This window comes from Calypte anna, chromosome 1, assembly GCF_003957555.1.
Source record: "Calypte anna isolate BGI_N300 chromosome 1, bCalAnn1_v1.p, whole genome shotgun sequence".
NCBI classification, from domain to species: Eukaryota; Metazoa; Chordata; class Aves; order Apodiformes; family Trochilidae; genus Calypte; species Calypte anna.
In genome coordinates this window covers 67,866,450-67,882,134 of record NC_044244.1, presented here as the reverse complement: position 1 = coordinate 67,882,134, position 15,685 = coordinate 67,866,450, and the positions used below count along the sequence as shown (strand labels likewise).

The window sequence follows — 15,685 nt, the reverse complement described above, 5'->3', positions numbered from 1 at the left end:
ATCAAGTTGCACTGAGCACTCCAATAGAGCAGTTCAGACAGCAAAGAATTACTCTTTCAAATACAATAGTTTTTATGGCATATGTTTGTTTCCACAATTTATTCTGGCAGTAGAGTATAAAGCACAGTAGTACAAAGATATCTCTCTTTGGTTCCATTTTTTGGTTATGGTGCTCTCCTCACCTCAAAAAGGGTTTGATAGAATTGGAAAAAGATTTTAAGAGAAGCAGCAGGATCAAAGATATAACCAAGCTTCCAAGTCATTTAAGAGAAACTGAACTTTATCCACTAAGTCAAATTTTCAGCATCAGTGGCAGTTCTGCTCTCACTTCTTCCTCACAATCACTTTTTATCCAAGTTAGGATTAGCATCTGCAGTATATCCATCTGAAGGATTAATGCCAGATGCTCAGCTATAATTCAGAGTTTATATCTTTCTCCCTTATTAAAACGTGTGTTGTCTACTTCCTTGAGTATGTGGGATTTTGTTCCCAATAATGGACCACAGTAGTATATATTAAGAGCAGTATCATGTAGTTGTTGTTCCTTTTAATTTAAAAAAATCTCATAAACTGCAACAATAATGCAATACCTGTAAAATGACAGCCTTTGAAAGGATTATTACAAGTTAGAAAGGAGAGCCAAGGATTGTAATGTTCTCTGCAGAACATCAGCTCAGCCATCACCAGTGGTCAGAAAACACACAGAATAAACACAGTTATGTATAATTTGGAAATGCTAAGAGACAACATGACAAAAATAGCTGTGATGTCAAAGGTGTGTATCACATAAAAAATGCAGTGAAGAATGCACATATGCTATTATTTTGAAAACTGATGCAGTTATGGTTCTCTCCTCAGCTCAAAAAGGGTTTGATAGAATTGGAGAAGGATTTTAAGAGAAGCAGCAGGATCAAAGATATAACACAGCTTCTGTAGAAGGGACAGCTAAGTAGATTAGGACTCTACAGGCTGGAAAGGGGCTCACTGGGGAGCAGTACCTTAAAGAACCTTATCTGTTCCAGAGGGCTACAATGACATCGTGACCTTGCTCAAAAGATGCAATCATAGTATCAGAAAATTTACATTTATAACTCGTATCTAAAATAACCTAAGATGTCTTTAACTCCATAGACTGCACTTCTATGGAAGAACTTCCTATCCTTCCCTGTCTGCATATAGTGTTACAAATCCCAGCATAGACTCATATCATGGAAATGTGGATTTCAGCTGTACAGTCTGCATAGCAATAGTAGTGGGACAGCAAAATGTGCTCCTGTTTGGATGACATTTGGTTTTGGATGTCCATACTGGCAAGGGTAATGGAAGAAGTTGATCTATCACTTGCAGCTTGTTCAGAGTGGAAGAAATCAATTGCTTATCGATTTCTGTTATCATTTCAGAGCTCACCCAGCTGCCTAGTCTTCTCTGCCATTCTATCATGTGGTAGACTTGGTTTCAATTAGCACGGTTGATTCATGTGGCTCTGAATAAGACTGAAACAGTCTGAAAGCTTGTTTTAGTCCCTTATCTTAAGAGACCTTTGCATTCATATATCACTCAGCAATCAAGGCCTCTGGACTCACCTCTAGACTCCCTGGGCAGAGCTTTGGCTACAGCAGCATGGGAACTTGTATTCCCTTTTATTCCTCAGAAATGTTCCTCATTGACAGACCACCTAAACATCTGTTTTGGGTAGTACTAAATAAACACTATGATTCCAATTGTTTTTTGACTTGGGTTTGGTTGTTTTTTTCTTGGTTTTTTTTTTTGGTTTTTTTTGTTTTTGTTTTTTTTTTTTTTTGTTGTTTGTTTGTTTTTTTTGTTTTTTTGTGCTTGTATTGAGACTACTGTGTTTAGTAAGTATAAAAAGGTGTTAGGATTTGTTGTTTCTGATATGAGTGGTTCAGCAGAGGCTGGAGGATGTACTTGATGAACACAGTTATTGCCACGGTGACCATCACCTCTCACAAGCCATTATCCATCTGTAATCATGTTATACTTCTGTGCAAATACCACAATTGTCTACACAAAAGAGTAATTTCATAAGAGCATTTAATGTATTTTTAGGCTCTTTTAATGTAATTTTAGCTACAGGAAACAGAGAAGGAGCCAGCATCATGTAAACTGCCAGTTTTCCACAGATCATCAGCAAGCCATGGGAAATAGCAGCAGATGATGGGCTCATTCCAGTGAATAACTTGAAGAAAAATTATAGGTAACTCTAAATGCTTATAGAATCACATTTGTACTTCTTTTGCTGTCATTAAAATCTGTACAAACTGCATGTCTTTAATATTTCTTTTCTTTGTAACATTTTCTCTTTGCATGCCAGCCATAAGTTTTATATTCCTAAGCTATTTTTTTGTTAGGTTGTTTTTTTATTTATTTAATTTTTAAAAATAATTGTCAGGCAAAATACTGCAAGTGGCAGCACTGCTATCAAGAAACAAAAAGCAATCACTAGAAGTGTGGATCACAGGAGATAATTACAAACCCCTGCAGGGCTATGAGGTACAGATGAGTGCTTCTGCTATGGTGATTATCTCATGGAGGTGCCTTATTGTTATTATGAATTTCTTTCAGCCCTATGTATAAATAATTTATGTTAGTAAATTACTTTGATCTCTGACGGAAACTGTAGGTTAGTGTTAGAAACTTCCAACTGGGAGGTTCATAGACAGTAACCTATTAATGTATAATGCTTAAACACCAATCTAAAGACTCCATCTAAGCAACTTCATAACTTCATTACATTTAAAGAAGATGCAATGGAGCAGAACATAAATGACACAGACAACACTGCTAACACTTCTGCTTAGGAAAGGCTATTTGAAGCCCTGTTGAGAACCTGGACTTTTTAGAGATGAGTCTAAGTGGCTCCTGCCTGTCTCAGAGTTCTTCTCATATTTGTCAGCAGTCATTCTTGCCTTGACACTACGCTCTCCTAATGAGCTGCAGAGAAAAATGCTATCTATGCAGATTAATCTCATTTGTACTGCAGAGTCTCTAGTAACAATATCTGTCTTCTTAATATAAACATTCTCCACATTTTTGTGGAAGATATTGTGAGAAAGTTGATACTTGCAGCTCTTTTGGTAAACCAACACCAAACTAATTAGCCACAGCACCATATGCTTTTTCCTAATTGGATCCAAGACTCCAAAATAATCAGTAGAAGAAAAGTATAAACATAGTGAAGTAGATTTCAGACTTCGAGTTTTGATTGTGGATATTTGAATAAGCCTGAGAAACACAAATGGACATGGTTTATGGGCAGAGACCCAAAATCATAGAATGTAGAAGAAAAGTTTCTTGGATTCCTTCTTTCATAGAATCATAGAATTGGCTGGGTTGGAAGGGACCTCAGAGATCATCGAGTCCAACCTTTGAACCACTGCTGTGGTTGCTAGACTATGGCACTGAGTGCCACATCCAGTCTCTTTTTAAATATCTCCAGGGACAGAGAATCCACTACTTTCCAGGGCAGCCCATTCCAATGTCTGATCACCCTCTCCGTACAGAAATTCTTTCTAATATCCAACCGAAACTTCCCCTGGCACAACTTACGTCCATGCCCTCTTGTCTTGCTGAAAGTCGCCTGGGAAAAGAGACCAACCCCCCCTGGCTACCCCCTCTTTTCAGGGAGCTGTAGAGAGTGATGAGGTCTCCCCTGAGCCTCCTCTTCTCCAGGCTGAACACCCCCAGCTCCCTCAGCCTCTCCTCATAGGGTCTGTGCTCGAGTCCCTTCACCAGCCTGGTTGCCCTCCTTTGGACCTGCTCCAGCACCTCAATCTCCTTCCTGAACTGAGGGGCCCAGAACTGGACACAGGACTCGAGCTGTGGCCTCACCAGGGCTGAGTACAGGGGCAGAATCACTTCCTTGGACCTGCTGGCCACGCTGTTCCTGACACAGGCCAGGATGTTCCTGATAGAGGCCAGTATCAATATTCCACCAATCAGTATTTACAGTGGAAGCTCATAGTATTTACTGCATGTTTTTTTTCACCAACTAAAATGTTTTAAAACTCTATGAAGAAAACAGGGACAGCGCCAAGGTGGTTTATAAGAGAAACTAAACTAGCCTTTCAAATTTGGGAAATCCAGATAAACTGTAGTGATATAACCCCCCCTCCCATTCCCACATCCACAGGCTTCAGACAGTTTTGAGGCCATCATATTCTGTCTGCACATGGAGCTCTCCAATGCAGCCACATCCTTCTCTTGGCATGTAAGTCATGAATACACTAAGCTGCAAAGATGCCACAGTAATCCTAGTAACAGAATCACATGGGTACATAAGTGGATGGCGTGGACCAGCCACAACTTCAATTACATCACTATAGAGAGTGGGCAGAATTATCAATCTGTATGCATAGCTGGAATATACAACTGGGAAAATATTGCTCCTCTACACCCCTCAGGATAAACAGGGATCAGACTAGGAAAAGGAAATATGTCCCCCTATTCCTTTAAACCTGAAATAGTATTGCCACAGCAGCTGTCTGTAACATTACCAGCTTCAAAGGCACTGAGTTTTTAAATAAATAAATGGTTGAAGAACAAAGGAGAAAATTTCAAACAGGACCTTCAGGAATGAATGACAGTCTTTTTCTCTTATATTTGCAAATCAGGGACCAGATGACCCCACAATATTCAGATGATTCTGCCACAATTAGGCAAAGGAGTGGGATGTGAGTAAGAAGCTTTTAAAACTCAGTTTGCATAAACAGGCTAGAATTAAATGGTGCAGCAGGGCAAGATAAAGGAGAACCTGCAAGAGAAAGAAAAGCTGGAGCAAAAGCATCTGCCCGCTATTATAGTCCGTTTAGACGCTATCAAATTAATATGTATAAACAGCAGGTTCCACTGTACCTCAAATTCTATGAACTACTTTCAGGATAAAGCACTGAGAGTGAATAGGAGAGGCAGAGTTCTCCCCAGCCTTTTCAATCAAAAAGCTGATTAAAAAAGTAGCTATTTCAGACTAGCAAAATATTAAACTATAAACCCAGTCAACATAAACTTAAGGACTTTAACAACTAAGCCATTAATCTGACAAGCAGAATAGTTCCTTTGATGTCTAAAAGAATTTCATGCCCATAAACAGAACAGCCTCACTGTTATACAGCTATCAGTAAATAGGTGCTAAATGCCTCTGGAAGTAAGGAACAATCTTCTTCATGACTGTACCTACTGTGCTTTTGAAGAAAATCTTTTAAACAGTAGGAACAGAGAAGTGACCTACTGGGCATTTCTTTATTCAAGAATGAGTCTTTATTTGGAGGAATAACCCACCTGCCTTCCAAAATGGAGGAACATATTTTCTGTAACCAAAAGTCTCTCCTGTCATAGGTTACACCCTCTTCAAATGTACAAACTTGGCTATAAAATGAAGTTCTGTTAATGTAAAGTGTTCAGTTACAAGCTGCTTAACAAGTAAATTAAGAAGCAAAGCGAAGCGAAATAGCTTACAGCAGGAGATCTTGGAAGAAACAGAGGGTACTGGAGGCAAAGATCCATTTTTGATGCTGTAAAAAAGGGACAAGCAGTGACAACAGACTAAAGAAAAGATGGAAAGGAGACTGATGTTAGGTGAACGGAGACCAGAAACAGAAGCATAGGTCCATGAGCTAAGTTTTAAAAGGGAGAAGTTTTAGAGCAGACAAGGAACAATCTTTCAAATGACATGAATTCATTAAGGGTATCAAGAGGTGGTATCTGCAGGGAGTCGGTCATGGCATAAAGTAGGAGTGAGGAAGAGCTAAAATAAATGGTTTAATTTCCTATTCTTTTTGATTTCTCTACTGTAGTTTCATTCTCTGACTCCTTTGTGATAGAAATTTTGTTGCCAGCACTATTTTTTACCTTTACTTAAAGTGAACAGACCTGGCAGAATCTTCCTGCAGAAATAAAGTCTACCTTTTCCCCCCCTCTAAACAGCTCTACTTGACACAGAAATTCTTTGCAAATATCTATAAATATCTGTCTTTTTATTGCAATATGTACATATATATGTATAAAGGTAGAAGTTTCCATTCCTTTTAGCTGCTCAAATTATGCAGTATTCTCTAACACAATGGTAAATCACATTTGAAAGCAAGTTGCACAATAATTTGAATCAGCCAATATTAGTTAATAACAAGTCAGGTTTTGTCAGCTTTCTCCTTTTAGTCTTTTTCATTACATTTTTAATTGTTTGGAGAAAGCATTTCTATTACTGCTTTCTAAAAAGCAGAGGAAATGGAAAGAGAAAACGCTGTTGTTAGTAGAAAATGCCACTTCATGGTGATGAGTTAAAAAGCATTACAATCAGCTGCCTCTTGCAAAATGAAACCACTGTGGCTGACAGCACTTGAAATCAAAGATTAGTAGATAAGCACTTTGATTTTCAAACAAGAGACAATGCTACCAAACATACAGAGTCCTTAATTAAATAAGAAGAAAATTAATTTCTTAAATCAGAAAGAGAGGGATGAATTAAAAGAAACACACCTGAAATCATAACCTGGTTTTCTGTAACTCTGCCTACCCACAAAAGCTTGCAGCTGGCTTCTCTGCTTTAATGTGTGCATCTTGCTCTGTTTTGCCACTTGGCTTTTCCTCATTTCCTGCCCGATCTTATTTCTAAATGTCACTCATGTTTATGCAGGCCAGTGCACAAAACAAAATTAATTTAACTGAATGGCACATTAATATTATTACTTTTGACAGCATGGAAAACTTATTAACTGTATCATGTCACAAGGCTAGTCTTCTAGTGAGTAGTCTAAGTACAACATTGAAAGGAAATGTAATACATTTGAAAGGTTTTGTTGGCTTTTTTTTTGTTTCTGTTTTTTTTTTTTTATCCACAGTGAGAAGTCAAATAACAAAGGCTTTCCACAATTATTGGAATATTGTATGTGCAGAGCACTTACTTGGCAGAAAGTACATGTCCTCCTGTGAAAGGGCATAGGAAGCCACACAGAGTGCAGTCGTCTTGCTTGACTTGAAAACATCTCTTGTCATAAGTACGGGCATCTTAATTCTTAGCTAACATAGTTTCTGCTGTTAAGAGTGTCTTAGTTGCCAAGAGCAATTGACTCCAGCACTTTAGACTATGGATTGAAATGACAGCATACATCCCAAAATGTATAAGATCGGTAGGAAGCAGAGAACTGTAATTAAGAATCAAATCAATTACAGATTTCTTACTTATAAGTTGTACCACTCTATGTGGTACTGTATTGAGTGCTGGTATGAACAGAGTCCTTGCTATGATGACCATACATTATTGGTTAATGAATTACAGAATAAACAGACTAAACAAACCAGTGGGTGGGAACGATTGGCATGATGGAGTGAGTAATACTCTACAGCTGCTGGTAGATTCTGCTGAAGTTCAACAGCCCCAGGGAAAGACTATCAGATGAATTCAGTGCCTACACTACTGAAACTATACAGTATATTTCTAATCAATCTGCAAGAACCACAAAGAGAAAGGCAGTGGAATTTGTGCATTACCTTCATAACCAGCTATTTTGTTCCTTTCCTTCTGTAACAGACCACCAAGACAAGTGGACCTTGTACCAGTGGTCCTTTGGTCCAGTGATTTCTTTCTACATTAGAAAGAAATGTTCATTTTTTCAAGTGATACCAACACAGGCAGGTTTACTCAACTTCCCCTGACACATGTCCTCCTTTCTCTCATCTCCTGCTTGCTGTAGTACCAGTTTAGCTTTCATGTTCCTCCTTAAGGTGCTCCAGATCTACCTGCAGCTCCATTCCATAACCCCAGGCACAATCCCACACAGCCACAACACAGTAGTTGCCTCTTTTTCAAGAAGAAAACTCAGCCATAAAGGCAGGGCAAGATCCTAACTGCATTGCAGGCACTGTGACAGTCTGGAAGAGGCTGCAGACTGGAAGACAGCACAGCAAGCTGGAGTGAACTGAATTTGCAAATGAAAAAACCACAGACAGATGTCTGATGGGAGTTAACAGCTGATGGGTGAAGTCTTATGACAAGCTAATTCTCTACCTGTAGTTTTTAAAGATGAACAAAGCTTTTTGCTGCAGGTATCATTTTATTCCAGTCACAGCCATCTTTTATTTCCATCCACTGCTTCTGTGCTACAAGCTACAAGGCAGAATTTGAAATCACTTTCTGTATCGTTGCTCATCTTAATTTGGAAAGTTTTCTTCCACTGTCCTCTTTTACTAATTTTTGCACTGCAGATTTTCCCAGAGCATTCAAACTGCCTAAAAATATGAGATGGAGTCAAGGATATGCAGCTGGAAAAGTGGCAAGCTGAAAACCCTTAGAAAAGCTCAGATCCAGTCCGTTCTAGTGCTTCCTAGTTTCAGTGAAGTCAGAAATATGAAAAATACTTTCTCAGATAATTTCAATTGGTTTGGGTTTTATTCCAGTTGAAATGACACATACCTGCTTCTACAATGCCTTGCAAATTCAGCTTTTTAAATATGTGAACTCAGTTCAAGAATGAGTCCTTGCTAACTAGTTCTATGTATTATTCTATATACTGACATACCCTTACCAGGCATAAAACTAGTGAAAGATATTGAAGCTTTTGATAAATACATACTGGCAAAAACATGTTTTATTACTTCACTTTCCCTGGCTATTTCACTTTGGAAAACTCTTAAAACATTCTTTAGGAAGACAAGACAGCTCATCAGAGGTCATCACAGCAAACAATACCACACACACCACACACTGAATTTCATCAATCTCTTCAGTCAAAAGAAAGAGCTCACTGCAGTCATCTATAAAAAGCTAGGAAAGAAGACTGCACTTATCATGAGATCCCTGACTCAATGATCTTAATTTTTAATAAATCTTAGGCCACAAGGGAAACTCCAGAAGACTAAAATAGTGCTAATGTCATTCCCATTTTACTCAAAAAAAAAAAAAAAAAAAAAAGTCCAAAGGAATTACAGTGGTATCTTACCAGCCATTTGCTTCATACCAAACACAGATGAAACAAACTAAGAACTCATAAAATTTTGCGTTAGTAATGATTCAATAGGAATGAAATATAATGAATGTTAAGTCATATGGCCTTACAGAAAACATGTCCTTTCAACTGAAACCTGAATGACTGATAAGATGGTTGTAAATTTGGTTGTTGAAGGAAACATGCAAAAGATTTTTTGTTCTGTTGAAGATCTTTTGCTGTTTCTATAGATTTGAAAAACATTCCTGCTGATAAATAAGTTGTTGACACAAGGATTAACATAATGGTGAGTAGTAATGCAACAGGTTTGTCAGAGAGGAAGTGCTTTTAGTTGCAACATCTCACACACAGTACAATGCATACAGCAAGAATTCTAAGTACTAGGACAAAGAAACTGAACTGCAGCCGATGGCCATGCAGCCAGGACAAAGTGGGCTGAGAACTGGAGGGTTTCCAGCTCCTTGTTTCAAACCCAATCAAGGTCTAATTGTACTTTGTAAGGGGGTTTCCTTGTGCCACCTTCCTGCTGAGCTGGCACAGAGGGAAGAGCACTGTTACCTGGATACTGCTTGTTTCCTCCATTGAGTTTGATTATAGGAGCTTCTTTAAAATGTTTCTTTAAGATCTATAAGTTTTCCAGACTTAGGGCAGAAAACCTTGGATCATTTAGAAAAATGCCCAATTCCCTACTAAAAAATGCAAATATTTATAAGCAAAAGAAAGGTTTTTGAAATGGGAGATATACTTCTTTTCAGAAACTAAGTGTTCCTGTTATCTAGTCCAGGCTCAAGAGAAATAATAGATCAAATTTAAAGACCTGTCATCCTCAACAAATTGTAAGGAGTTGGAAAGGCTTGCTCAGGGAGGTGGTGGAATCACCATCCTTGGAAGAATTTAAAAACTGTGTAGATGAAGCATTTTAAGACATGCTCTAGTGGAAAGGACGATACAGATATTGATATACATATATATTATATATTTTATTGTTTTATGTGCTGATGGTTGGAAGCAGTGATCTTAAGAGGTCTTTTCCAAGTGAGACAATTCTGTGATTCTGTAATTGCAGAACTATATACCTGAAATCCAAGCAGGAAGCCAATATTCTCAAGTAATTCTGCAGTATATGATTGGTGCAGCAAATCTAGTAGATCTTAGTTGAAATATGTTCTCATTTTCAATCAACACATCAGAAAACATAAATTTTTGGATTTCAAGTTTTTAGTCATAGAAGTTGTAACTTTTAACAGACTATATATGTATATTTTTCCTTTAGTCTGATGTATAAAACTAAAGTCATTGTGATCTCAATTAAGAAAGCAACTAATCAGTATCACAGACAGACATTCTGAAGAAATAATTAAGCATTTTAGGAGATTTTAAATTATTTCACAATTCATTGGCTATGTAGGAAAGTATGAGCCTGTATCTAGAGAAACATCAGCAGCAGCCGTATCAAATTGCAGTGGCAAAAATTTGTCCTCATTGAAAAAAAGAGGCTGGGGAGGTATGTGCACATTTGGATCAAATGTGAAGTTACAAGTTTACTATTTGGAGGGCTTTGATGTATTGTCATATCCAAGTTAATGTTTAGAAGTCACAGAAAAAGAAAAATGAAAGGATGAAAACCTACTATGACAAGAATAAAATAACGAGTTACAGACAGGCTGTGCAAGATCTGCAGCTTTTAATTTATGGCACAGACTTGTAATAGTTGTACCTATTTCCTGTACAGTAAGTACACGCAAAAATGTTAGAGTAATCAATTTTAATTCAAATGACTCACATCTCCTGGAAAACTTCTATGCTCTGAAACATCACAGAAAATTAATGTTCAGCCTGACTGATTAATGTGAAAGTCTGAACGAGTAAAAACATTTTCAGTATAATCTGCTGCTATCTAATTCCATATTGGGCATTAACAGACGGGATGTCAGCTGCAGACCTCAGGGCACTAACAAGAAATTGAACTACTGCCAGTTCTGAAGCCTGAGCTCCACTCATCAGCAGAGATCCTCTGTTAATTTTCACAGGTACTGAAGGAGGTGTGAAAAAATTTAAGTTAAAATAACTGGATTCCAAACAATCAGCTGTGAAAACTACCAGAAGTTATTTAAGTAGCACCTAAAATTGGTTAGGGATCTACTGAGAAGCTTGGTCATTGTCTGTCCACTGCCTTCCATATTACTGAGCTGCAATGCCACGTGCTATGTCAGTGGCAACAAAAGCAAATTATAAACTCCATATCATCTGGGGAATGATTTAGGTTAGAATTTTATGGCAAAGTTTATGTGTAAGAAGAGATCTGAACTCAAGGTCAGCCACAAGTGGAAAAAGGCACTAGAGAAGAGTTTCTAAATCTAGTTCCCATTATCAGTGACAGTGGAAGTAGCAATTACTCTTAATTCTCTTCTGCTGTAGGTGAATGCATCCAGATGATCAAGGATCAAAACCATACTGCTTTGAACTTTCTTTCTCTCTGCTAGTTTGGGAACTCCTACCTTTGGCACTATTTCTGTAATTGTAATTGCAGCCATAATGCTCAAGGAAAATGTCTTGGCCTCCATGTAACTGGATTAAGTTTCAGATATTTCTTTTAATTTAGTTTTTTCCTTCTAACTTGGCCAGCAAAAAGTATATACAGATGTCATCTGGATCCAAAAGGAGATCAGAAATTAATTTCACCTGCTCACTGTTGACTGTAGCTCAAAGTGAGTTGTTTTCTGATCTAAGGAGACAGCAGTAGGAGTAACTCATTAGCAGTGATCATACTCAAGCCCTCCACAGAAAAAAGTCTCACTCTGGAAGCTCTGCTATTGGAAAGGACAGAACCACAGTAGCACAGTGAGCAAACCAGCCAGCCAGCCATTAAAAGACAAACTTAGGACTAGGGGGCTATTAAAGTTATTACCTAGGGGTAATGAAATTAAAGGCTGCTTAGAAAACTATTAAGATCTGCACAAAAGCTTCCATCCCAGATGCATTATTAAAAAAAAAGAAAAAAAACAAAACAAACAAACAAACAAACAAAACCAAAAAAAAAAAAAAAAAAAGAAAGAAAGAAAGAAAGAAAGAAAGAAAGAAAGAAAGAAAGAAAGAAAGAAAGAAAGAAAGAAAGAAAGATGTATTTCTGTGCCATATTTAGGCTTACATCTCATACACTCAGAGAGAGTGAGAATATGCTGAGCAGTGAGGAGGTGGAGTAATTCACTGAAGTTTGATCCCCTGTCAAGATGGATACTAAAAGGTAACACTAACTTTAGACTTTGGAGGCTATAAAGTGCTTAATTATAACTGACTCACTGAGGTGAACAAAATAATGGTAAAAGATAAAAAAAAAATTAAAAAGCAAAACCAATCAGAAACTTGGAGATTGGTCAGCATTTTATGACTTTCTCCTTTTGTGTGGCCAGTGCTATGAAAATCTGGAGAGACAGAGAGGAGAAATGGTTTGGTGGTGAGACAGTGGCATTCTTGAAGAGAAATTCCCCATTATTCAAATTCTAGATGACAGAGAGGTTAAAAATTTTTGAATTGTATAGCACCAACATTAAAAACGCTCATGCTTAGATAAGGTACAGATAAGCATTGGCATCTATCTTGTTCATCTCTTTAAATCTTACGTAGGATGTAGAGTTACCAATGAACATCCAAGAATAGTATTTACTTTAATCTGTGTGACTGAAAGACTGTCCATAATCAGTCCTTCAAAAGGAACTGTGTATGTCATAGACTTCAAAATATTAAAAACAGGAAAGGTCAGCTGTCCATTAACCTACAAGGGAAGAATGTATAAAAAGCAGAAACACAGATACTATATGAAAAAGCTTTTTTCTGCAAATTATTTTGTTCAACAGCATCCTGCGAAGACTGAATTAGACTTGAGCAAAAGAAAAAGACTGCTGTTCCAGAGGTTTTTAGAACCTACTTTAAATCATCATGTCCTGAGTGCTTCTCAAGTTATGACAGCAATCACGGACTAAGCTGCAGAAGGTCACAGAAAAGAAACAGGAAAGAAATACAGGGTTGATTGCATGAAAACCACCCAGCTGTATCACCTGTAAAACACCAACAGCACATCAGCCAATTTGGCCTTTGGTGGAAGGCTGAGTTTTATGATACAATCGAACAGGTAACTGTAGGAATGAGTTATGGATTTCATCCATGCTGCCTAAAAATAAGACCTGGTAATACCTCCTAAATTCATGTACTCCGTCTCTTAAAAAATTAGCATAGAAAAACATAATAGCTTCATGACACAGAACAGTATTATGGTCTAGATGCTAACTGTGATTTCTCTACAATACGGTTTTTTGGTGTTAATTCCTGACACAGGTACACTGAAAAGTGCTTCAAATGCCAGTTAAGCTAATTGTTGAACTAAACTGAAACACAACAGGTTCTGAAAAGAGGTTAAATGGTTACTATGGTAATCCCTAACATGGTCTAAATTGGTGCTTAAAAGCTGACAGAGGAGAAAAATAAAGAAAATTGCTAATCCTTTCCTTTCTCAGTCCACTATTCCCAAATCATTGTCTTCGACCTTTTCAAAAATACATTTTTCTCTGATGATTCTGATGTTTTAGTTCTAAGTGGAGTGGGCACAATAAAACAAGGAGACCAGAGTGGCATAGTAGGACTCAACCTTTTATGAAAAAGCTGTTGTCCTCTTTGTGAGAGCTTTCCTTGTGACTGCTAAAATGCTGGTCCCTGCTCTGAAGGTCCTTCTAATGGCACTTAAAATGGAGTATTTTGATACAGCCATCTTACAGCTTCCCACAGCTCCTGATTCTGGTTTGTAACCACAATCAGCCAACGATTTTGGTCTCTGTTGATTTCCAAAGAGAGGGAAGAGAGGAAATAAAGTATTACTCTGGACTATTGCAAAGCTTCTGCCTAGAATCCCAGGGGGAATGCAATTTCTGCCTGTGGATAATGCATTCACTGATGGTGGCAGTCAGAAAACAAGTAGGTACATTAAGTCCAAATGGAGAACAATGCAGGAAAATTTCATATATAGCATGCCCTGTGGCCCTTTTACACCATTCATCTGATTTTGCAGATACATTTGCAATTCCTCACAGATTAACAGAGTTTTGTAACTGGGAGTACTCCACAGTTATGGAGTATGGCTGAATTCCCTGGAAATTCTTCTGCAACTTTCACCTTAAACATCTTTTTGTAGCTTTAGTGCCTTCCACTTGGAAAATACTTTGACCCATGCAAATGACTGATATATCAGCCATCTGAAGGAATGACTTGCAGTTACATGAAGAATACTTCTAGTAGCTAAGTGACATTAACTCTGCTTAAGCCTTTTTCGGAAGAACCCTAGGATGATTTTGATCTCTCTTAGTATCCTTCTCAAAAGCCTAAAAACCCCCACTATTCAGAATATTGCTTTCCAAATGCCACTGTATGATTAACATCCCTGTCCTGTGCTTTTGATATCCTTGGATGGATTTGGAATCCTCTGGCCTCTCTCTATTCAGCATTTTAAAATATCCTATACTTAAACAATAAATAAGCCCCCAATAATGTTAAGAAGCAGAGCTGAGGAACTGTCCACTATTCCTTGCTTTGGCCTTGTATCTATGAGTGGACTTGTACAAGATCTTTAGGAATATGCTTTGTCAGCAGTAATATAACTGTTGTTTTGTGTATGGATTATTAGATGCTTGGCATGACGTGTAGGATCTACTTTCTCAGCACAGTTTAACATTAAAATGCCCTTTCACACTTGAAAGTCGAATAGTAATAAGAATGTTTTTGACAAATAAACAATACGTTTTTCAGATTTCAGAATGAATACTGCCCAGAAAGAGAAGGGCACCAAAAAAGCCTGAGTTTAACACTACCACTGAACTTCTCTTTCTTGTCTAGTGTCTTCTTCATTTGAATGTAGTATGTGTAAAGCCAGATAATCTGAGATGAATCAAGTTACCTTTTGATTTCAAGTTAGCCAATTACATTGTTTTAGTTATAACACAAGAATGTCCCTGATTTCCGGAGGTGTCTCTTTCAGGGAGGGAGTTAAGAAAGAAAATACTCAACAAAGCTTTATAGTGGGATTGTCAGTAGTTTGAGCATTAAAGGTGAGAAAAGAAATGCATAATTCTAATAGCCTGACACATACAGTAACTAATCAACTTGAGTCATATGATTTTACTGTTAAAATCACAACATTTCAACATCTTCAACTTAAAGATGAAAAACAACTAATTAACTACTGAAGATTTTCAAATCAAGCTATCTTATTCTCTGTTTTGTTCCATGTTTCACTATCAAATTCAGTTCCTGTGGAGGACAGATGCTGCACAACACAGTGACTGTATGTCACTTTGCCACAAAACACAAAAATTAAAACCCCTTAGATTTAACATTTTGAAGTTTTAATTTGGTGTAAGAAGAAATGAGTTTGACAAAACTTACACACCATGCAGAAAACATAGTGATCCAATCTAACATGCAGTTAAATAAAGGAGACCTCACATTTTGAAATCTGTCTAATGCTCTGACAGTATCTCCATAGCAATAATGACACTTTCTTTTGCAAAGCAGTGTGATATCTGCAAGCTGTATAAGAACTAACTATTGCTACTATTAGAGATGGGGAAGGTCTATTAGATCATCTGTCCATCTCTGATATAACAGAAAACGACAGTGATTTGCTAGTGAGGTTTGACAGTGACATTTGTAAAAATATCCTTTCCTCCTAAATCTGCAAATGT

The 15,685-nt window shown here is 37.5% G+C and overlaps 1 protein-coding gene across 1 annotated transcript in view; it reads right to left on the bottom strand.

Moving 5' to 3' along the window:
- SYT1 (synaptotagmin 1) overlaps positions 1–15,685 on the bottom strand; it is a 252,111-nt gene that overhangs the window by 58,718 nt on the left and 177,708 nt on the right. The gene's annotated exons all lie outside the window — the stretch shown is intronic.